Source organism: Salvelinus namaycush, chromosome 18, assembly GCF_016432855.1.
Source record: "Salvelinus namaycush isolate Seneca chromosome 18, SaNama_1.0, whole genome shotgun sequence".
Classification (NCBI taxonomy): domain Eukaryota; kingdom Metazoa; phylum Chordata; class Actinopteri; order Salmoniformes; family Salmonidae; genus Salvelinus; species Salvelinus namaycush.
This window is the reverse complement of record NC_052324.1, coordinates 9,117,157-9,135,533: the sequence shown is the minus strand read 5'-3', so window position 1 is coordinate 9,135,533 and position 18,377 is coordinate 9,117,157. Positions and strand designations below refer to the sequence as shown.

At 44.2% G+C, this 18,377-nt stretch overlaps 1 protein-coding gene across 2 annotated transcripts in view; it reads left to right on the top strand.

Moving 5' to 3' along the window:
- Positions 1-17,611: 17,611 nt before the first annotated feature.
- Positions 17,612-18,377, top strand: part of mef2cb (myocyte enhancer factor 2cb) — a 90,305-nt gene continuing 89,539 nt past the window's right edge. For both annotated transcript variants that reach the window (XM_039013184.1, XM_039013183.1), the window contains exon 1: positions 17,612-17,959. The gene's annotated coding sequence lies outside the window, so the exon portion shown is untranslated. The remainder of the gene's footprint in view (positions 17,960-18,377) is intronic.

The following is an 18,377-nucleotide window of genomic DNA, read 5'->3' as shown; positions in this document are numbered from 1 at the left end:
GTAGAGAATGTAGGAGAGGAAGAAAGAGGGTTCTGGAGATTGAGAGAGGGGGAGAGCCCTTCAGAGTGACCGCCAACTCCATTGACGTGTAGAAAACATACATTTTGATGCCTGGATGTTTATTTTATTTTACATATATCTTTTTTATATTTAACAACTAAATATTGATCGTTTTTAAAACAATTAGAAATGTTGTATTTTTTGCTGCAGTATTTTTATAACTTTAAAATGGGTACATTTTATTCGTCAGCATACTCAATTTAGCATCAGTCTCACACTTCTACCGCAAGTTCAACAGGCAAAAGAAACCCATAGCATTCGCTTCATGTCGTGTGTACTGTAGGTGCTGAATAAAGAGTTAGCCATGGCACCAGTCATAATCCATCTTTCAAAAAAGCCAAATGGAAGGGATAAAGTTTCAGTCAAAATATTGTTTTTGGACTGAGGTGTGCACACTCCCTCGTGCCCTCCCACTTCATCTCTTTCTTCTTTTTCGTTCGTTCTTTCTTTCCTTTTTTTTCTTTCTTTCTTTCTTTCTTTCTTTCTTTCTTTCTTTCTTTCTTTCTTTCTTTCTTTCTTTCTTTCTTTCTTTCTTTCTTTCTTTCTTTCTCTCACTCTCTCTCTCTCTATGTCTCTCTCTCTATATATATATATATATATATATATATATATCTATATATATATATCGTTCTTTTGCTTTTCCTGTGCTGTGTTTTATCAGCCAATGTCACAGGGGCCTTCTTAGAAAACCAACAGTGCTCATCAGAATAGGTCTTCTGAGGAGGGGTCTGGTTGGTCCATGTTGAGCCAGGCCGGGCTGTTGGGGCTGCCTGCGGGGAAGAGGTATGTGCTAGGTGGTGATTGTGAGCCGCGGTCTGCCCTCTGTCTCCAGGGCCGAACACACACAGAGAGACTTTGTGTGAAGCAGAGGGCTGAGAAGACACGCTGAAGTCAGCTCACGCCACACAGAGCACAAACGCAGGAAAAACACACCGCCACCGCTGATCCCCCCCCCCCCCCCGTCTTTCACACACACTGTACATACGCAGATGTGCAGACACACACACACACACACACACACACACACAAACACACACGTCACCTAAGGTAAGGTAATACTTTATGTTACAGCTACAGTGCCTTCAAAAAACTATTCAGACCACTTGACTTTTCCCACATTTTGTTAAGTCACAGACTTTTTCTAAAATGGATTGAATATTTGTTTTTCTTCTCAGCAATCTACACACAATACCCCATAATGACAAAGCGGAATTTTTTGTTGTTGAAATGTTTGCAAATGTATTAAAAATAAAAAACAGAAATACCTTATTTACATAAGTATTAAGACCCTTTGGTATGAGGCTCAAATTGATCTCAGGTGCATCCTGTTTCCATTGATCATTCTTGACATGTTTTTACAACTTGATTGGAGTCCAGCTGTGGTAAATTCAATTGATTGGACATGATTTGGAAAGGCACTCATCAGTCTGTATAAGGTCCCAAAGTTGGCAGTGCATGTCAGGGCAAAGACCAAGCCATGAGGTTGAAAGAATTATCCGTAGAGCTCCAAGACAGGATTGTGTCGAGGCACAGATCTGGGGAAGGTACCAGAGAATGTTTGCAGCATTGATGAACCCCAAGAACACAGTGGCCTCCATCATTGTTAAATGGAAGTTGTTTGGAACCACCAAGACTCTTCCTAGAGCTGACTGCCCGGCCAAACTGAATAACTGGGGGAGAAGGGCCTTGGTCAGGGAGGTGACCAAGAACCCGATGTTCACTATGACAGAGCTCTAGAGATCCTCTGTGGAGATGGGAGAACCTTCCAGAAGGACAACCATCTCTGCAATACTTCACCAATCAGGCCTTTATGGTAGAGTGGCCAGACGGAAGCCACTCCTTTGTAAAAGGCACATGACAGCCCGCTTGGAGTTTGCCAAAAAGCACCTAAAGACTCTCAGACCATGAGAAACAAGATTCTCTGGTCTGATGAAACCAACATTGAACTCCAAGCATCACGTCTGGAGGAAACCTGGCACCATCCCTACGGTGAAGCATGGTGGTGGCAGCATCATGCTGTGGGGATGTTTTTCAGGGGCAGGGACTGGGAGACTAGTCAGGATTGAGGCAAAGATTAACGGAGTAAAGTACAGAGAGATCCTTGATGAAAACCTGTTTCAGAGTGCTCAGGACCTCGAGGTCGAGGTTTCACCTTCCAGTGCTCCCCATCCAACCTGACAGAGCTTGAGAGAATCTGCAGAGAGTAATGGGAGAAACTCCCCAAATACAGGTGTGCCAAGCTTGTAGCATCATACCCAAGAAGACTTGAGTCTGTAATCACTGCCAAAGGTGCTTCAACAAAGTACTGAGTAAAGGCTCTGAATACTTATGTAATTGTTTTATTTCCATTTTTTCAATTGTATACATTTGCAAAAATGTCAAAAACCCGTTTTTGCTTTGTCATTATGAGGTCATGTGTGTAGAATGATGTGGGAGTGGGGGACTATTTAATACATTTTAGAATAAGGCTGCAACGTAACAAAATGTGGCAAGTGCATGTGGCATGTATCATGCCAATCAGCATTATACAATATTTACTCACATGCATTAGTCACTCATGAACCCACAAACCCAAAGCGATGGACAGAAACATAAACACAGACAAAAGAGGTAAAAGTACAAATGAATCAGGTGACGCTGAATCAGTAGCTCTCAGCCCGGCCAGCCAACAGCAGTAGTGATGTTATAAAAACATGCATAAATCCAGCCGGCCTTCCACAAATCTGTCAGTGGTTTCATTATTATTGTTCATAATTACTTTAATTTGCTGTTGATGATTTAACAATAAAGCAGCAGAAAAAAAAGAGAAAGAAAACGATGAAAGGAGTTTTCAGGGGAGGCGCCATGCCGAGTTTCCTATCGATCTTCTGTCACCTTGTCTTCGACAGAACGCTTTGTGTTCCACCTCTGGTGCAGCCTGCAGTCTCTAGAGCAGTGGAACGTACATCCAGCCACACCCTCTGTCACACACACACACTGTTACGGTTGTCGTAGTCGTTCTCCTCCTCAGACGAGGAGGAGCATGGATCGGACCAAGATGCGGAGTAGTAGGTATTCATGTTTTAATGAACAAACAACAAACACTACAAATTACGAAACTCTACAAACGTGACTAACCTGAAAACAGTCCTGTGTGGCCCAAACACTGACACAGGAAACAAACACCCACAAAACACCAGTGAAACCCTGGCTGCCTTAGTATGACTCTCAATCAGGGACAACGATACACACCTGTCTCTGATTGAGAATCATACCAGGCCGAACACAAAATCCCAACATAGAAAAACAAACCTAGACCAACCCACCCAACTCACGCCCTGACCAACTAAAACAAATACATAACAAAGGAAAACAGGTCAGGAACGTGACAGAACCCCCCCCTTAAGGTGCGAACTCCGGGCGCACCAGCACAAAGTCTAGGGGAGGGTCTGGGTGGGCGTCTGTCCACGGTGGCGGCTCTGGCGCTGGTCGTGGTCCCCACCCCACCATAGTCAACCCCCGCTTCCGTGGCCTCCTCCCAATATTCACCCTCCATGTCAATCCCGCTATTCCAAAAGGCAGTAACAGACTGAGGGGTAGCAGTTGACTGAGGGGCAGCACCAGGATAAGGGGCAGCACCAGGATAAGGGGCAGCACCAGGATAAGGGGCAGCACCAGGATAAGGGGCAGCACCAGGATAAGGGGCAGCTCCGGACTGAGTGGCAGCTCCGGACTGAGTGGCAGCTCCGGACTGAGTGGCAGCTCATGACTGTAGGGCAGCTCATGACTGTAGGGCAGCTCATGACTGTAGGGCAGCGCATGACTGTAGGGCAGCTCATGACTGTAGGGCAGCTCATGACTGTAGGGCAGCTCATGACTGTAGGGCAGCTCATGACTGTAGGGCAGCTCATGACTGTCTGGCGTCTCTGGCAGCTCCTGACTGGCTGGCGTCTCTGGCAGCTCCTGACTGGCTGGCGTCTCTGGTAGCTCCTGACTGGCTGGCGTCTCTGGCAGCTCCTGACTGGCTGGCGTCTCTGGCAGCTCCTGACTGGCTGGCGTCTCTGGCAGCTCCTGACTGACGGACGGCTCTAGCGGCTCCTGACTGACGGACGGCTCTAATGGCTCGGGACAGACGGGCGGCTCTGAAGGCTCGTGGCAGACGGATGGCTCAGATGGCGCTGGGCAGACGGATGGCTCAGATGGCGCTGGGCAGACGGATGGCTCAGATGGCGCTGGGCAGACGGATGGCTCAGACGGCGCTGGGCAGACGGATGGCTCAGATGATGCTGGGCAGGCAGGCAGCTCAGACGGCGCTGGACAGACGAGCAGTGCAGGCGGCGTTGGGCAGACGGCCGACTCTGACCTGCTGAGGCGCACAGTAGGCCTGGTGCGTGGTACCGGAACTGGAGGCACTGAGCTGGAGACACGCACCATAGGGAGAGTGCGTGGAGGAGGAACAGGGCTCTGGAAATGCACTGGAAGCCTGGTGCGTGGAGTAGGCACTGGTGGTACTGAGCTGGGGTGGGAAGGTGGCGCCGGATATACCGGACCGTGAAGGAGGACACGCGCTCTTGAGCACCAAGCCTCCCCAACCTTACCAGGTTGAATGGTCCCCGTAGCCCTGCCAGTGCGGCGAGGTGGAATAACCCGCACTGGGCTATGCAGGCGAACCGGGGACACCACCTGTAAGGCTGGTGCCATGTACGCCGGCCCGAGGAGACGTACTGGAGGCCAGATACGTTGGGCCGGCTTCATGACATCCGGCTCGATGCCCAACCTAGCCCTCCCAGTGCGGCAAGGTGGAATAGCCCGCACTGGGCTAAGCACGCGTACTGGGGACACCGTGCGCTTTACCGCATAACACGGTGTCTGACCAGTACGACGCCCTCTCACTCCACGGTAAGCCCGGGGAGTTGGCTCAGGTAACCAACCCGGCTTCGCCACACTCCCCTTTAGCCCCCCCCCAAGAAATTTTTGGGTGAGCCTCTCGGGCTTCCAGCCGCTCTGCCTTGCTTTAGCCTCATACAACCTCCTCTCCGCTTTCGCTGCCTCCAGCTCCGCTTTGGGGCGGCGACACTCCACTGGCTCTGCCCAGGGTCCTTTACCGTCTAGGATCTCCTCCCATGTCCATTCCTCTTTTCCCCATTGCTGTTGTTCCTGCCTTCCTTCTCCACTCCGCTTGATCCTGTTTTGGTGGGTGTTTCTGTTAAGGTTGTCGTAGTCGTTCTCCTCCTCAGACGAGGAGGAGCATGGATCGGACCAAGATGCGGAGTAGTAGGTATTCATGTTTTAATGAACAAACAACAAACACTACAAATTACGAAACTCTACAAACGTGACTAACCTGAAAACAGTCCTGTGTGGCCCAAACACTGACACAGGAAACAAACACCCACAAAACACCAGTGAAACCCTGGCTGCCTTAGTATGACTCTCAATCAGGGACAACGATACACACCTGTCTCTGATTGAGAATCATACCAGGCCGAACACAAAATCCCAACATAGAAAAACAAACCTAGACCAACCCACCCAACTCACGCCCTGACCAACTAAAACAAATACATAACAAAGGAAAACAGGTCAGGAACGTGACACACACACACACACACACACACACACACACACACACACACACACACACACACACACACACACACACACACACACACACACACACACACACACACACACACACATACATACATACACACACACTATCCTTGTGGGATAGTTTCCCTCACCTTAACCGAACCCTAACTTAAACCCATACCCCTAACCCTACATGTAACTCCTAAACCTAAACCTAACCCCTAACCCTAACCCTACATGTAACTCCTAATCCTAAACCTAACCCCTAACCCTAATTCTAATTCTAACCCTAACTGTAACACTAAACCTAACCGCTAACCCTAAAATAGCCTTTTCCTTGTGGGGACTGGCGAAATGTCCCTACTTGTCAGAATGTTCGTTGTTTTACGATCCTTGGGAGGACTTCTGGTCCCCACAAGGATAGTATAACTTAAACACACACACACACTATAAAACACAAAAATACTCAAAGAAACACATTCTCACACATAGGGCCATGGTGTGGACAGACAGACTCTTCAGACAGGCCAGACAGGTCCTTGTTTAAGAGGGACAGTATGTTTGCTGGTAGCCCTACTAGCTCCTGCGGTCCAGCACTGTACACTGTACCAGGCAAAACTGCCATATAGTGCCAATCCCTCTTCCTCCTCCTCCACCTTGCCCAGACCAACAGACAGACAGCCAGGTCCCGGGGCTCGGTCTCCCCTCGTTGGAGCAGACTCCTGTGGGGAGAGAGACAGGGGAGAGAGCTCAGGATCAGGCCTCCAAAGCCTGGCCCAATCACGGCGGGGGGAAGCCCCAGCCAAAACCAAGACGGTAGGACACCAGTTAGTGTTTGCGTGTGTAAAGGCATGCGTGTGTTTTGTACTCTCTGGGAGTATGCTTTGCCTTGCAGACCAATGGAGAGAACATACACTCTTGAACACAGAGAAGCTTGTAAAAGTGTGTAAATAATATTGTTTAATTCCTGTGATGATTCAACATCCTGTAGTGGTATTGTTCTGGACTCATATGGACTCTACCATACATTAGTATAAAGATTGTAGACAAAGAGATCCCCTCACTTAAAAAAACAGATAAGGGAATTTACATTGTCCAGAATCAAAAAAAACAATATAACAGGATCAGATCAATACTAATGTGTTTGCACAGAGACAACCGCGTGATTCCCTCAACATCAGAGGATGCCGGTGCTCCAACCCAATCTTTAATAACAGTGTCCCCCTTTTCTGTTTATGAAAAATATTCATCCATATTTCACTCATATTTCCAATATATCACCCCTCATATAATATTATCCATCTGTACATCAGTTTTATGGATTTCAGTGGAAGCATGAAATAATATAGGAGTACCATTCAATATTGTTAGATTTTGAGATTGTAATATTTCGTCACTGGAAAATAATCACGTAAAAAGAAGTTCTTCTTCTGAACTCTTCCTCTTCTGAACTCTTCTTTTATGATTATTTAGTTGATACTAAGGCAAATTTCATTTCTTCAACTTTCTTCTTGCTGCTTTGGATGATTTTATCAGGTATTAATTTAACTGTTTCCTGAATATTGTGGTTATTTAAAAAATACAAGACTGTAATTTGTTTTATTTTTTGTGCCCCTTTATTGGACGGCAATATTATTTTGGGGGCAATAATCTAGCGAATGTATGCCACCGCTGACAAAGGTCTGGGTGTCACTGATCCCTCAGAGGGCTAAATATACTCAGGAGTGACTGAGGCAGGTGGACCGGCTGGAGGGGAAGGGGGACATGGGGTGGGGATGGGGATGGGTGGTTGGCCAGAACAACTCTTGAGTTCAGTGTTTGAAAGAGATCAGGCAAAACACAACCCTAAACTGGGGTTTCTGTTCAAAGCCAGCTGGTCTGGCTTTTATACATGCAGGACATTTTTTGTTTTATTTTTCAGTTAACTTTTTACTCTTCTTTTACTTTTATCTCTAACATGTATCTCTTTTTTTCCCACTTGTGACTGTTTGATTGAGCTGGCCTTCAATTGGTTCTGTAGGGTGATACTTCCTGGAGAAGCAAAGAACGGCACGGGTGAGTTTACAGAGCACAATCCCACCTTCCCCTTTTCCTCTCCATGGTGTACTGTGACTTTCTGCTTGTGGAAAAATCAGGTTCTGGCAGTGGTACTCTTTTTTTGCCATAGAGTGGATGATGGCATGTTCCAAGCCACCAGCAATAAATCTGTCAAACAACTAACTCTCTTGTAATATAGTCTTCGCATATTGTTAGTAAATTATTCATTTTGACTTTATTGAAAAGTGAAACAATAATTTTGTTGTGTTTATTGAACCCATATGGACGGACAAGGGCAGATAATTGACGCTAGGTTGTTTTACCTGCGGTACATACACTTAGTGCGTGACAGAGAACCACGTGGATGGGAAATCTTAAGGGTTGAGAAACACTGACGTTGGAGATCGGGCAGTCGCAAACAGCTGTCGCCAATCACTTCTGTGCGAGTGAATGGCCAATCGAGGCTCCTGTAGCTACATATGTCTACTTTTTACTTCTCTAAGGCATGACAAAAGGATTGACTATCTAAAGAACTTAATAATAATAATACTGTGTTGTATTTTTTGTTTTAATTCTTCAGTCAGTTTGGGTTATTGATCATCCTAAGGTTAATTGCTAATAACACCTCATTGCGCTCTCTGAAATCCTCTGTGAGTGAAAAGCGCCTGGCTTCAACATGCTGTTTTCCTTACAAATGGCTTACACCTGCAAGGTAGCTACCTAAATGGCTGCTGCATACTTCAATATCAATTTTTGTCACACAGATTAACACTAAGTCAGATATTACACGCTGAACTGTGAAACAAAGAGGAAATGTGTCATATTACACCAACTGAAGGGAGTTGATATTGAACCAACTACCTCTATGAAGGCAGGGGTAGACAAATGTACTCAATAGCAGGCAAACATCCTAAAACAACCAGGAAGAATTCCATATACAAACAAAAGTTCAGTTAGATTTTTATGGATGCTGAATGGCTTTGTTAAACTTTTTCTTCAGACATTTGATTTAAGGAAGTCATTGTTGTATTGCCGATTGGGCATGTGGGAATGTTCTGGGAGCCTAACTTAGAAATCAGTTTAAAGACAACTGTTGATGGCCCATCAGCAGGCAATTCAGTAGCAGTAATATATATTATAACAATTTAATAATATCCATAATAACAATAATAATAATAACACAATTACTGCAAATGAACAAATGTACATTTGTATAATGGTATACATTGTACCATTCTTATTTCTCCCACCAAGATGATTGGGTTAACCCAGAGTCATATAGAGTATTAACCTAGAGTCGATGTCCGTGCCCCCGCGGAAATCGAAATTAGCATAATATAAAAATCGCCACAAAAATCTGTCAGTTTAAGCTAGACATATCTGTATTCTTTTGCATCAATCAACTGTTTTAGGACATCGCATTTCCGCATCGGCAGTGAAAGGTGACAGAGCTAGAGCGATGTTTGTCAGACCATGAGACATCCCGAAAATCGGTCTTCTCACAAAACCGTCTTTAGTGTCCGGACGGTTTGGCCTACAAACTATGGAAAGATGAGACTCTCCCTCTATGGAAAGATGAGACTCTCCCTCTATGGAAAGATGAGACTCTCCCTCTATGGAAATATGAGACTCTCATGAACACTATGTGGTGTTTTCCATTTTGCTCTACGATCCCCCACAAACGTCTTGGGACTCGTCTGAAGTTGGTACAGATGATTTTCCATCAAATACTTTTTTCATATAATTTTTTGATACTTCAAGGGATCTTAAAATTCTAAATCAAATAGAAAAATGATCATTGGTATGACCTTCTTAAAACAATTTCATATAGCTTAGTAGTAGGTTTTAGGCATACATTGTGAGGCACAACCTTTTTTCCTCTTAACATTAACCCTGAAGAGAGGAGACATCTCTTCAAACCAGTTTACAAAAATCTCTCTTCACTTACAAACTTTTTGCCACCAAATTCCACCGCTTTGATCGGAAGCGGAGTTGAGGAGACCCTCTCTGCAGGGTGGCGAGCTCTCTTACGCAGGCATCTCTCTCCCTTTGAACCTCCAACCACCACCCCCATCCTGTCGCTTCGCTACCACCCTGTACCATTTCCTGTGTCGCTTTTCTGTACCTACCCATCCTCTTGGAAGCTTCTCACAGTCTTGATCCACTCCAAATTGACCTTCTATCAGTAACGACAAATTATGCTTATTGTGGGGTCAGTAGTACACCTGACAATCACAGCAAAAAGATAACCATGTGTTTAGGTCTTTGTTTGTATCTAAACGTGGCTACCTTGATTACAGAGATTAGACTTGAGCACATTACACTGGTCATTTTATAAGTCTGGTGCAATCGATATGCTTGTTTGGATTTACATTAAGCCTTACGTAGAAAATAGATTGCGGAGAAAGCGGGATCTATAGGCGTCCATAGCTACTGTTGTGTTTTAATTGCTCTTGTTATATGGCTTTGCAGTAGTTGTCATTGTTATGCTGGATATTGCTGATCCGGACGCCATGATCTTTGGATACACAAGCCATGTTATCGTAGAAAGTGCATTTCATATTCAAAATAAATGATCACTGAACCAAGACGTATTATACACATGGAAGCAGTTTCATCGCAAAGGCATAGAAAGGACAAGTATCTTTGTTCCACTGTAATTGCTTGCAGTAAAGGGCCTAGTATTTTTTTTCCTTCCTCTTCTACTCGCTTTATTATTTCATTTCAAATTTCCACGTCCCAGCGGCAGTCAGGCCTCGTTTATGAAAAATACCTTTCCAGTCTAAGTCTACCCCCCTGAGCAGTGTCGGTGCCGTTTGTACAGTACGCCGCTCGGTTTCTCTGCCGCCCCTATAGAGTGCCAGTGCACTGGGGCTGCCTAAATCTACAAAACATTAATGGTGCTCGCACTACGCGAGGCAGCAAGCCTTTTGATCTGCAGCTAATCTCAGTGGCTTGCCTCCTGTCTGATGGCGTCTGAATAAGAATAAGTGTGACGCTGGAGGCACAGAGAGATTTAGACGCCGCCTCGCGTCTGCCACACTGTGTCTTCCTTTGCCGGGGGTCGCCGGGCCTACTGGATCATGTTAGAGCTGCGTTTCACATTAAAGCACATCGACTTCCATTTGCTCTGCTTCACAGCTAGACGTTATCAGCGTCAGTTGCTGTATGTGGGAGATACATGCTGCGTAGTTCTGCCGAGCGATGTTAAGTAGTCAGGAGAATGGGTGGAGGTCACCGCTGCTGTAGGTAGTTGTGCTGTGTAATGGTCGTCATGGAAATTATCAGTTCTATTCTCCCGTGCCCAGACCTCATGCCCTCATTTTAGGCCCCAGCCTTACTGATGCACAAACAGCTGTACCACTTTAACCTGGTGGTCTCTGAAAGGCCCAAAGCCTTGCGTATGGACTGACCCTAGATAAGGTCTGGGTACAGTATTGAGAGGTCCTGGGGCCCAGGCTGAACAAGACCTAGGTGGAAGGACATCCTTGTCACGCAAGTGGCCTGGACTCTCAGTTCTCATTTGAATAATTTATGATTGGATTTCTTTCCCCCTGTAGCGTGCCAAAGGAGTAGGGCAATATCGCCACAGGGCCCATCCCCACTCACACACATACTGCACTGTACACCCCCTAACCTATCAACCAATTCTGTTACACCACTCTTCTTCTGCCCAGTATACCAGCTCTTATGGTGCTAAAGCAAGGTGTGCACTTGTGTTATGTAAGTGTATACATGTACTGTACACAAGTGTGTGTGTGTGCAGCATGCCTAATTGCATGTATACTTCAGGGGCAAATATATCATTTTATAATATAAATGAATTCAGCAGCTGGTGAAGAGCTTTCAGACTGTGTAAACTTCTTGTATATGCTGTATGATAACAGCTCAAACTACAAATGATGATCATGTCAGATTCTTAAATATGATTTACCTTACGGCAGTAGGATTTATGTTAACAACGACAATACTCTACCTTGATCGTTTAAATATTCACATTATGACCATGACTGCTGAAATGTCAGATCACGTGTGTGATCTTTCCACTGCCACAGGGTAACACACAACATCTGTCAGGTACAGCCTCTGCTCAGCCTCAGGAAACACTGGTTGGCACCCCTCCACTGGAGAAAGAAAATGTTACGTTGGCATCCCCACCTCTGTTATAGAGGGGCTGAAACAATAAAATAACTATGCCCGTTTTCTGAGCAGTTAGGAGTGAATTACTTTCCAGCCATTCAAAAGGAGGAAAAATCATTAGCGAGGGAGAAGCTATTCTTTTTTCTCACATGAAGTCATCTGGAGACAAAGGGAACTTTGAGTGAAAGACTGAAATGTAGAGTGAAACCACAGCAATCCTGCGCTCTCTGAAGAGAAGAAAAGAGGAGTTTAGGAAGCAGGGACGACTGTCCCTGTCAGCATTTGTAATTTTAGCAGCTTGAAGGGCTACAGCAAATGGAAGTTTATGTGAATATTAAAACTTCATGTATTGATTAAATATTCAGCACTATTAATGAGGCTGTGTGACGCTATCTACAAAGGAATGTGTTCTTAATATTTTACAATCCATTGAAACAAAGATGTAGCAATGACATGTATACCTTCCATTAACAAGAAAACTGTGTGGGATAATATAATTTGTAGTTTCTCGTTAGATAGTTGAACAATGAGTCATCATAAGTTTCACTGGCCAATGCCACGCATAGCTCATTTGCTAAGCCAAATGAATCAGCTTTGACAAGGGTCTATGGCTCCCCTATAGACAGCACCTATAACTGCATAATAACTCAACATACAGTGCCTTGGTCTCCACATGGAGGATATAACAATACTTTGAGCTTTCAACATCAAACCCTGGGAAACCCATATGATTATCTTATCATTATTTGAATAATGAATGAGTTTATCTACATAATGACCAGCCAAGTCTTGTCTTGGAGCGTATGTTTAGTAGTGAACAGTTTGGCAGAGCAGGGTAGAAGGTGGTTATCTCAAGGTGAAGACACAACACGTCCCCAATGGTGGCCTCACCCTTCAGTACCAATAGCAGTAGTTCCAGCCAGCGAACACAGTCAGACGACCGTGGGCCTTATTCTTGTGGGGTAACAGAAGTGTCAGGCGGAATAAAGGGAGAGCTTGTCCTACTGCTTGTGCCTCATCCATAACGTGTCAGAGGTGTAGTGTTCGGACCGCTGTTTGAACGAGACGACATGCAAGTTACCAAAAGTATCTCCCACGTGGCGAAGCTCTGTCACGATTTCACCACTACTTCACCAATCGTCAAGCAAAAGTTGTGAAAAACCTTCCCGTGCACTTATGATAGTCCGTCGACTATGTCGAATGAATTAGACATCTAATAAGCTTTTAACATTGAGAAGTGCAATTGTGAACATGTTACCACTGTATGTGCATTGCGTCGTGGTATTGTAGCTTTCGGCCTACAAAAAAATGTAATTATACATGCCTCACCCAGAAAATTGCCTCTAGCTAAATGAAAGCTCTTTAGGACTTTATGGGGGAAATAAAATAAAGTACTGCCACAATGAATAGGGAAAAAGACTGGATCTCTGCATTGTATGGAGGAATATTTTACAGTGCTCTTGATCCACTGCTGGTGGGGGGAATAGTGAGGGGGTCGGGCAGTAAAAGAAAGATAGTAATGCTGGTTGAGCCCTGTATTGGCCTGTAGGTCTGGGGGTTACACAGTACAGTATAATCACCATGTGTCTCCTGCTAACGTTTCACTGCTTCTTTGGGTGAATTCAGTAGCTCAGGCCAGAGAGGGTGACTGGAAAACCACTAGGCCGTACTGAACCATTGGTAGTTCTGATCCATTAGTAGTACTGAACCGTTTCTCACTTCCTGTAGAGAGGGGAAAAACCCAAACCAAAACATATTTAGATATTTTGCTGATACTTGATTTTTCTGACTTTTCAATTCCTACAGTGTACACAGTGAGCGCCACACAACCTTTTCATAATTCACCACGTGCAAATGCGCTTGGTTGCACGATGTTGTCAAAAATCTCACCCTGGAAATGTGGGGAACTATTTTCATTGTGCACAGAAATATATATTAAACACAATTGTCTTGCATAAGGGCATATGGCATCTGTTAATTAAAAAGGGTCTTTCTTGCCATTGCTTTTCTAATTATACTGTACAGTGGTATCATTCTACAACTGTAATTACTAATGATATTGCCTTCAGAGTTTCATTATGGGCTTTATTAATAAGGCAGACAAAATTATATGTAATGTAATGCTTTGGATCACTTACACAAATACTGCAGAAGAGAGGAAGAGAAAGATCCTACAGTGTATATCTTTGATATGCACTATCTTTGTCTCTGAATATTCTCCTGTGCACTGTGCAGTGAGTATTGTATTGGTGTATCTTCCATGAGATCAATAGCCAGTACATATGGTGGACTGATCTAGAGATCTCGGGCACTTCCGCTACTGTTTAAGCACAGTAACGGAGATTGTAGTGTGGTACGCAGAGACACGCACACACACACACACACACACACACGCACACACGCGCACACACACACACACACACACACACACACACACACACACACACACACACACACACACACACACACACACACACACACACACACACACACACACACACACACACACACACACAAACAATCTATAGACCTATGGATCCTGTGTGATGTTAGCCTGTAGGTCACTACAATGCATTTGGCCTCATCATGTAAAATCAAGCCAATGTCAAAATAACACCTGTCTCTCTCCAACTCATTACGGAATAGGAGACAGAGAGAGACTGTTACACACCAACAATGGGAAGCCTCTTCAAATATGTCACAGCAGCGCTAAGCTGATTCTCTGGAGTGGGACTGAGTGCTTGACAACCTTATCAACTGTGACAGGCAGATTGTGTTTTCACATGAGCATGATCGACAACAGATTACACCTGGCCTGGGCTGTTCCTGTTTGCCCAGGAAATGTGTTGGTGTTTACAGTGCTCTTATGAAAGGCAGACCGGCTCCCTTTTGTCTACCCATTACAAAAACACACACACATCAGGCAGCCTATTATGTGTCACATGCTATAAAGTCACTGCCAGAGAATTCTTTAAACACGATCTGAGTAAGATCAATATCCGTGACCGCACTTGTGTGTTTGACTCACAACCAGTCGTCGTTTTCCTCATCTCCTCTATGCACAATTCATGCCAAACCTCATGAAATTGCATTCGACCAAAAGCCTACAGTGTGTATATACAGAGTGACATATTTCAAATTGCATAATCATTCTGTGCAAACAGTACATTATATTCATGTGACTATCAATTCCCTTAAAGTGATAAACATGTACAGGTTGGGAATTTCTCATAATGGGGGGGGGGGGGGACAAAGGGAGGGAAGCCACAATATAAGTGTGTCAGGATGGGACAGTGGGGTCCAGGGGCGGGCTACATGTCGTTTTATGGAAAATATAGGTCTATATGCTGTTGTACACAAAATAGTAAATTAGCCAAATCTTCTGTCGGGCCATGTTAAAAGCAAAGGAATGCTGTATATTATGCTCCGTGACCCTGCTTCAATTAGATGACATGACGCATTACTAGGGGAATTAGATTTACTCAAATATGGTTAGTTGATTAACGGACAACATTCAACATTCCAGTGGGTGGCAAGATAAAAGAGGGTGTAGGGGTTGCTATCAGCGTGCCATAAGGATATGTCAGGCTAGTTTAGGAAACTAGCAAGTCAATCTATTTACAAGGCAGGACAAAGACTATGAGGAGAATGGGAGATGAGAAGATGTAACAATGTCCTGGAACTGTTGTTCACATGAAAACAGAGTGGCACAACAATGTCTTCAGATTTGTACCATTTTGTCAGTAACTGTATACCCACAAGACAAAACAGACTCAGTTAGATGTGCTGACCCGATCAGTCTCACGCCTCTCTGCAATACGATCAGTGCTATAATAACTAAATCCCTATATAAAGTTATCCACTATAAATGATATGATAACGTTACATACACATAGTGTTTGCCAATGACGCAGAGCACGGACTATTTTATCACTATTTTCATACTGTCCAGAGGCCATTGAGTCATACACTGTGCAGCTATAGTGACATCTAATTTGCAACACCTTCGCGTAAGTTCAGTCATTTGTGTGCGTTGACTCAGCAAGTCTCTTTACCGTAGACTCCTCCCTCTAGATCCTTGCCACTTCAGGTCACCTTTCCCAATAATTGTATACGTTCAATATAGTCATTGCATCTCACACACACTCTTCTATAAGTGACTGGTTTACCCAGGATTCTCCCAGTCTGATTACCATTATCCTCTGATCTCTCCAAGTGCCAACCGTTTGAAGACGACCTCAAACACTGATGGATTCTGATGAATCACTGACAGACTTACAAACAACACACACACCACAAAGGGCACGGAGTTTGACGACTGAAAACGAAGGAATGGCGAATGTGGTGGGTACGATCCCCCATGAATTGTACAGTCTGTCAATCCGTAGCAACCCCCAACACACGACACAATGAAAATACACGGCACCACCCTGTGAGCAAGGCTCCACAAATGATCGTCCTAACACTCAGATTCAACTATCCTATACAAAGTGATATGATATGTTAGAGTTACTATGTGACCTGTGTGTGTGTGTGTGGGGGGGGGGGTCTCACGGTTTCAGCATGCTGAGCTTCACGGCCTGCCATTGATAACTGTCATGTTTTGTGATGGGCCTACTCTGTCTAACACATTCTAGCCTATCAATTATTCTGGGGTTTAGCCAGAGGAAATGTGATTAAAGATGAAAGGGTCACGTGATGTGAAGGTGGTATCCCGAGTTATCGGACACCACAGGCTTCAGTTGCAGGCAGTAATGTCCGCCCGTCAAGCAGATTAGCAAGCTTGATTTATTTATGTCCGATTTCATGTTTCTCCTTTTTTCTCTGACTTGCCTTGTATTGTACTGAGGTGGAAAGGTCTGTACAGGGGTTAATAATGCTAAGCTAGTCTATGGCCAGGTAGACTTTTGACACAAAGGGGAAATGAAGATGATTATTTTTCCAACTACTATTCAAGAAACTTGAGGCTGAGATGCATATCATTTGAATATAATAGAGTCCTGGTATTACCAGGCCTATCTGGGATCATCTCACAAATATGTTTGGCTCCTCTGTCTTATCTGAAGAGGCATGCTTGCTGTTCTTATTGTAATCTTCACACTAATAGAGTGGATGTTTTCAAATAATTTGGTTGGGGGATAACACTTGCTAATTTCCTCATGCTTACTGTCTGTGTCAGGCCTTATCTTGTGAGATAACTGGGGCCTGGAGAATGATTGGCAGATGCAGGACAGCTCTTGTAGATCCGGAACATTGCATTTTCTCACAGAAACATTTACTTATGCAAAGATCTTGAATGTTTTTAGAAAATATCCTTTGACAAATTGAAACAATATATTATTATTATTACTATTATTATTATTATTATTAGTAGTAGTAGTAGTAGTAGTATTGTGGTTGTTTCATCTAGGCCTATAGGCTATGCTACATCCGATTAAAAAAAAAAACAGATTAAAGTCAACTATATTTAGCGCTTAATTAATGTCAGTGCGTAAAGTTAATAGAATATATTACAAGGACAACAACAACAGTTTGGTCACTTGAATTTGATGTAGTTGAAAACGCACCCTCCACGGTTATTTAGATAGTCGCATAATCATACACTGACAGTCCCTTCACAGTGCTTAATTGTCTGTCCTCTTGATCAGGTTTGAGATAGTAATGCATTATTGCTATGCCTCTTTCATTAAAGTAGTTGGGAAATGTGAGCCCGCCCCCTTTCAGGAGTAAAACCGATTATTTCTCCTCGCGCTAAGAGAGGGTGAGGGAGAGACTCGACCAGGATTGTGGGAGCGATCAGAAACAGCCCTCACAACATCATCAGCTACAGACGTCCACGGCTTTAACCGTCCCATTCCTTTCGCCGACACATCACTGGAGACCAAGCAACCATCCTCACTGTCCTCAAATACACTTTCAGACGAGAGACCGACTAGTTTTTTGTTGTTGTCATTTTAGACACAAATAGGCGACTTTTCGGCACGGTTCTTTTTCATGTTGCGTTCCTGCCTGTGCTGGATTTAAGTGCGTCTTTGCGAAGTCCATCCTTGGCACGCAACGGCTTCCTCAACGCTGTCATTCGGCCGGACGACACAGCCGGAGACTGCCTGTGGTATCTCGCACTTACCGGACAGATTTCATGCATAATAAAGTGAGTAACGTGCTACTACATCTATAATATTTTTTTGTCATATCCAGAGGACACGTTATATCTCAAGCAGCAAGGGCTCTTTATTTATACTCGTATGTGTCAGTTTGACATCACCGGTACACTTGAGCGCGATTTTGAAGCGCGTTGCCTCCCAACAAACTACAACGTAACCATGACCATTGTACCTCCAGACCTATAGGCTACACGCAGCAAAGTAGCGTTTTACGGAGTCTATTTACGAGAGTCAAGGTTTGTGTTGTGGTATTGTTTGTGTGCTTTGACCTTGAAGTGTTTATTTCCCACAATATCGCAACACCGTATCAACAGGCGCACAATGGGCTACTAGGGCGACTCATATTCTCGGTATATGACTTGTATTATGTAGTATTTAAAAATGATTACTCTGAAATATTCGTAT